This window comes from Palaemon carinicauda, chromosome 22 (genome assembly GCF_036898095.1).
Source record: "Palaemon carinicauda isolate YSFRI2023 chromosome 22, ASM3689809v2, whole genome shotgun sequence".
NCBI classification, from domain to species: domain Eukaryota; kingdom Metazoa; phylum Arthropoda; class Malacostraca; order Decapoda; family Palaemonidae; genus Palaemon; species Palaemon carinicauda.
In genome coordinates this window covers 82660900-82668399 of record NC_090746.1, presented here as the reverse complement: position 1 = coordinate 82668399, position 7500 = coordinate 82660900, and positions in this window count along the sequence as shown.

The window sequence follows — 7500 nt, the reverse complement described above, 5'->3', positions numbered from 1 at the left end:
ATAGTTATTCAGCTTTAGTTACTATTTCGAGCAAAGAGCCCACGGATAGTATGAGGGGCGAAGATCAAGATGACATTTTTAAGCCTATGGAAGCATATCAAAAGCCTGTGGACGTCATACGTTTACATAAATATCCTGTGTTGCAACAAGAATACATTCAAGCTGTGTATACAAGTTAACGTTGACGCATAATGCAAGCTACGTTCTCTCTCTCACACAGACTAAATATATATATATATATATATATATATATATATATATATATATATATATATATATATATATATATATATATATATATATATATATATATATATATATACGGTGCATGATTTATACGGGAACAAAATACACTTGAATGAAATTTATAACCTTAGACAAGTCTAATTCATAACACGTCTTAAACTAGGAAAAGTCCTGAAGGGAATGACAATTCCACTAAACTCTTTTATAGGAGAAGTACTGTGTGCCTTGCTCGGTGCTCTTTGGACAGTAATATAAGCTTTCCGCAGCATCTATCTGATAAACAGTCACTTTGATTTTTTCCCTTTGCTTTCCCTTCGTTAGCTTTAAACGCGTCTTAATATACCAGATGGCACTGGAATGAAGATCAAGTCTTATAAACGAACTTTGTGAGTACAGAAATAATACACATTTAATAATAATAATAATAATAATAATAATAATAATAATAATAATATGAAAGAGAGACAGGCCTATTTTACAAATACACCATTTTCTCTTTATGCCAGTGGCATTTCACAGCGGGCTCAAAATAAACGTTGACTTTCATTTCTGATAACAATAACCTATTGTTGCGGGAGGACATCCATCCTAAACATAATTCCTCAAAAAAAAAAAAAAAAAAAAAAAAATTCTTCATTTCAATTTTGTTGCGCTCTGCTGAACATGCAAGGTGGAATCACAGTTTTCGGGGATAGACAGAAGAATGGATGAACTTCATAGGCAGCATGGAATCACAGTTTTCGGGGATAGACAGAAGAATGGATCAACTTCATACGCATCATAGCTTCCACTAGTAATTAATAGTACTTACATTAAACTTGCCATGTTGCGATTTAAGCTACATTAAATTAACTCCACTCAGGCCAATGTGCATAGAATTAAATTAGATTAATAGTCTGGAAACTATAGTTGAGATTACTCGAGTGCCATATGTGGATGACATCATGGTGAGGGGTAGATGGAGATGGTTTGGGCATGCTCTTCGCACTCCCCAAGAGAAATTAGTTCACCAAACGTTCAGCTTAGCTCCACAAGGCTCTAGAAGAGTTGGAAGAACCAGGCCTACATGACTGATGACTATGAGGCGTAAAGTAGATGATGAATGGAGTAGTATTAAATTAAAAGCTCAAGACAGAGGCGACTGGCAAAATCTAATCGAGGCCTTTGCGTCAATAGGCGAGGGAGGATATGATGAATAGTCCGGAATTTAAACGTTATATTTTAACTGTTTGCGGTACTTAGGACAACGTTGAACTTATTTGAACTGTAACAACTGGAACTCAATTAACTGAATATAGAAAACAAATTGCAATTTGTTCTATGTTAAATCTGTTTGCAGTGAACTTACTCTAAATGCAGGAGTTTGCACAAAATTAAAAGGTTTACAATATATAAAGAGCCAATTAAGAGTGATGGACAGTCTCTAGAGCACTGTCCTGCTTGATAGGGCAATGTCACTTTCTCTTGCCTCTGCCACTCATGAGCAGTATTCAAACCTTTACATGGAAACCTCATTAGAAGTAATATTGATTGGGATTAATATTTCATTTCACCACACAAATCAAATTTTTTTTTCTTTTTTTTCACCTTCATTTTGTAAATACATCAATTCCTAAAGAAGATTTGCCGATAAATATCTGTACAAAAAAACAAAACTATCCTCGTATTAAGGGAAGTATGAGCAATTAGCCCTTATTTTTTTCCTCCGTATTTTTGCACATTCAGTCAAATTATCTTAATTTTAGAGAGAAAAAGCTACATGATCTAAAATGAATTTGAACTACTCAATGCTGTTTACTTATAGTCTAAAAAGATATATTTTCCATTGGAATTACCGCAACCTTATGACGAGTTGATCAATATTGAAATTATCATATTCTTCATATGATTGTATATCTTTTGAAATCCAACAAAAGAGCTGCAAATATATATATATATATATATATATATATATATATATATATATATATATATATATATATGTATATATATATACACACACATATATATATATATATATATATATATATATATTATATATTTATATATATATATATATATATATATATATATTTATATATATACACATATATATGTATATATATATATATATATATATATATATATATATATATGTATATATATACGTATATATATACATATATATATATATATAGATATATATATAGATATATATATATATATATAAATATATTTATATATATATATATATATATATATATATATATATATATACATATATATATATATATCTGGAGTATCACAATAAAAGAAATACATAAAACATTTAAAAATCACACAGCAGCGTTACTCAGGAATAAACGGTTTTTCAGTTTTATCTATACTTGAATACATAACGACAAACGAAGAATTGCTTATTCTCAGAAATGAATAGAAGCCACCCAATTCAAATCAAAAGAATGCATCGCACATCACGTTACACATAATTTAGAAAAAAAAAGGAATTCCAGGATCATGTCACAAATAACAGCCTGGAATCAGGTTAATCATCTAAACACGCAATTTTGAGCTCCAGTTACGATCAAGGCAGAACTCAGGATTGAACGCGAGATCTCCCAATCATGTTGACCAAGAATAAATATTATTTTTGCAATTATTTGTTCCTTCCATTGCAAGGACAGAACTATAAATAACATAGGAAACCATTAGATAAATTATATAGGAAATAACATGTTTCATCATTACAATATTTACAAAAGATGGATAAAACAGCAACAACCTGATACTGTACACATTTAGCAACAATATTATTATTATTATTATTATTATTATTATTATTATTACTTGCTAAGCTACAACCCTAGTTGGCAAAGCAAGATGCTACAAGGCCCAAGGACTTCAACAGGGAAAAATAGCCCAGTGAGGAAAGGAAATAAGGAAATAAATAAACTATATGAGAAATAATGATACTTAAAATAAAATATAAGAATAGTAACAGCTTGAAAACCGATCTTTGATAAATCAACTATAAAAATACGTATGCCAGCCTGTTCAACATAAAAACAATTGCTGTAAGTTTGAACTATTGAAATTCTACCGATTCAACTAACCGATTAGGAAGATTATTCCACCATGGAATCCACTATACAACCCCTTTCTATAGAAACCTAAATTTGCTTACTGAATTGGTAGGATATGGAAATTTTATATAATAAGTATTTGCAGTTGTTCGTGGAAGGTGAGGTGCTCCCTATATGCACTTGAAGAACGAGTTTCAATTTCCATCTGTTCCCCAGTTTGCAGTGTGACTTTCACTAAGGCCTTAAGCCAGGAGATACCCTTCGTACAATTTCCAACACTATACAAAAATCTCTTGATTTTGGTCAATCATGAGGCCTTTGTTTTCGAACTTAAACAGATGGGAGTAAGTGGGTATTTTCTTAGCATCATTATTGAATTTTTCAGTAATATAGAGTGCAAAGTGTAGTGTGACTGCAATAATGTAACAGCAACACCAAGTGCTACACAGGGTAGTGTTCTGGACTCATTATTTTTCATAATATATACAAATGTGTTGTTTGGGCTTGGCAAAATGCTTGTTGCATATGAAGCTGTCATCTTTGGATCTATTCCATCTTCTGAATGTAGACCTATGGTTGTTGAATCTCTTGGTAAGTATCTGGCTAAAATTAGGGTATGGTGCAAATAACGGGTCTTGCAGTTGAATACCAACAAAACTCAAAGTAAGATTTTAAGTAGGTCAAGGGCAGTAGATCCTCAACATTAAGATCTCTGCAGTGACATTGCCTCTTTATCTATTATATTTCTTTTTTTTAAATTCTAGATGTAATTCTTGAGTACAAATATACTTTTGATTAACATAGTATGTTTGTTTCTTCTTCAATTTAACAGAAAAATGACATAACGAGAGATTTTAAAGATTTTCGGTGATCATTCTATCCTGATATATTGTTTAAATTCTTTCATTCTATTGTTTAGAGTATTGTTCCTCTACCTAATCTTCAGCTGCTGATTTTCACCTTAATTTGTTGGACAAAATCTTGTAGTCTATTAATTTACTTATGCCTGATATAGATATTCATCTGTGGCACTGTCGTTCAGTTGGTTCTTTGTGCATATTGTATAAGAATTTTCCTAATTTTGAATATTCTTTGTATTTAGATCTTATCAGACCGTACCATCCAGAACGTAGCACTAGGTAGTCAGGTAATTCTAATAGTCTTGGTTTCTCCTACTTAAGGCTCACTACTACACAGCTATGACCACATCATGGAATGAAGTTACTAATGTGGTGGTTGAATCGGTGGACCTTCAAAAGTTTAAGCTGGTTGCAGAATTTTTTTTTTTTTTTTTTTTTTTTGAACAGGTTGACATGTCTCGTTTCATAGTTTACATAATCTATTTAAGCATTGTTACTTCTCATAAATAGTCAACTCGTTATTTCTTTATTTCTTTTCCGCAAAGGCTGCTATCCCTGTTAAAGCCCTTGAGATTCTGCTTTTAAAATTGTCGTAACTAGGATGATGATGATGATGATGATAAAATTTACAAGAACCAAATACTTTTTACATCGAGGGGCAATTTCATTCACTATACAGCAGCTAACTGTATTGAACGCCCTCAGGTTATTGTTGGGGATGTGCCAATGTTTGCAATGAAAATTACAGATTTCATAAAATTCGCAGTATATAAAAAAAGAGGAAAGGGAAGAATATAATGTACAAAACCTTTTATGATTCTTCCTTGCAATGTTCGAGTCATTCAAGGAAGTTAATGGAGAACATATAAATTTTACTTGCTAATAGCGCATCTATATGATTATCAAATAATATTGAAAAACATTCACGACAAATAATAGATTTAGCGAACGACTTGAACTGTATCTAAATATTCTATTAACAAAATAGTTGGCAATATAAAAGTTTTGGATGTTTTTCCAAACCTCTTCTCGAACTCCGTTTTATCTATTGAATGAACTGGTGTAAAAACACCAATTGGAAATAAGTTTTCTCGAAATATCTATATTGAACTTTTGTCTCTCCTATTGTATCGAGTAAACGACTTTTTCATGGTCATGTTTCGGCTGTAATACTTTTCCCAAGTTTTCTGTCGACAGTCGAATTCTTTTTATTATTATTATTATTATTATTATTATTATTATTATTATTATTATTATTATTATTATTATTATTATTATCATTATTATTATTATTATTATTGTTGTTGTTGTTTTTGTTAATATTGTTATTCTTATTATTATTGTTATTGTTATTATTATTAGTATTATTATTATTATTGTTGTTGTTGTTGTTGTTGTTGTTGTTGTTGTTGCTGATGTTGTTATTAATATCATTATCCTTGCCTTTCTCTTAAGGCTGTACAGTTCACAATCACAGATAACCTATTAATCGCAACTATCCTGGATAGTCTTTGACATTCGTGTCGCATTACTGATAATGTACATAGAACAGCTTTCTTTGAGCCGTGCGTATATATATATATATATATATATATATATATATATATATATATATATATATATATATATATATATATATATATATATATACAGTATGTAGCCTATATGTAAAACTAACCAACTGTTTCAATTAATTCTTCATCCTTGATGGAAGGGCTTGCCATGTGAGTTGCAGGATGCTTGAAAAAGTGAAAACGATTGATATTGTACACAGGCCTAACATTAAATGAAACGACGGAATACAAAGCCACTTCTCAACGTAGAACATTTTAAAATTTGATAGAAAAAAAAAGCTAAATGAAGCTAAATAAAACGAAACGAGATCAGAAAATATATATTTTCACCCAGATCTACAAATAGCTTTCACACTGTGGCAAAGATGTCCGCTCCTGGTACATAGAAGTAATCAATCATTTTCCGGAGAGAGAGAGAGAGAGAGAGAGAGAGAGAGAGAGAGAGAGAGAGAGAGAGAGAGAGAGAGAGAGAGAGAGAACACCACCTAAGGAATATATACTGTACAGGGGAGACAGGTTACTTGCACACCAACCAACCAACCGCCACCAACGCACACACATTAATCGATAGCGGCCAAACATCAGCTCTAGCTAGCATGGCACCACATTACAGCCATCTCATAAGCAGACCGATTACTGTGCCCAAGGACGGCAGGAAAGTCCAGCCCTCCTAACATAGGCGGTTTTACGTTTTCGAATGATAAATATGTTCAATCTCTCTGAGTGAAGAGAGAATTCTCTGGGTCAGATCGGCAATTGTTCGCTATAAGCAGGTTGCAGGTTGCAGGTCTGCCCGTCCATGCATGATAGACATAAACTTTCATCATCATATGTACTTCACTATTCTGTCCACGATGCCTCGCTGTATATAATAGTTTCGCCAAATGGTGAATTCTCTCTTATACTTATTGTATATTTAACTGTGGTGAGATAATAGAGTGCGACTGAGGATATTGAAAAATAATAATTATAAAAATAAACGAACGAACTCTATAGTGCTTGAGGTTTTCTTGGTGGAATGTCACATTAATTTACACGCGCGCACGCACGTACGCTACGATCGCCCTCACATACATACATAAACAGACAGAGAGAAAGAGAAATTGCTAGTTACCATTGGTGACGTTCTCTGTAACATCTCAAGATGATTGCAAGATTATCCATTTCAGAACAGAATACTCAAGATTGATACTTATCCGCCATTGTAACAAGAAAAAGAGAAGAAAATATGCGTACTTGAATATCTTTTGTACAAGCGCACTCATATTCAAGGAAAATCATTGTTAAGCCTAATCCACTTCTCGAGGCGAATACGTTAGGGAAGGGTTTTCTGATTGTTCAGCGCACCTATAAAATATTTAAAAAATTTTCTCTAGATTAAAAAAAAAGAAAAAAAAAACTTTGGCATAACTATAATGAAATAATGAAATATTTCATAAATAATCAATTAGCACGATAAATAAAAATGTTTCAATGAACTCACATTAACCTGAAGCAATGTTTTACTATTATCATTTTTATCATTAATATTATCATCATTATTATTATTATTTCTTCTATTAATTTTACTAGCCAAACTAGCCTACAACTATAATTAGAAATGCAGGGTGCTACAAGCCCAAGGGCTCCAACAGGGAAACCAGTCCAATTCGGATAGTAAATAGAGAAGTAACGAAGCAGCCGAGGAAATGATACATCTATTCATCCTGCAATTACTGTTATCTTTTTTTCTTGTATGGGCAAATGGGATTTAAGTTA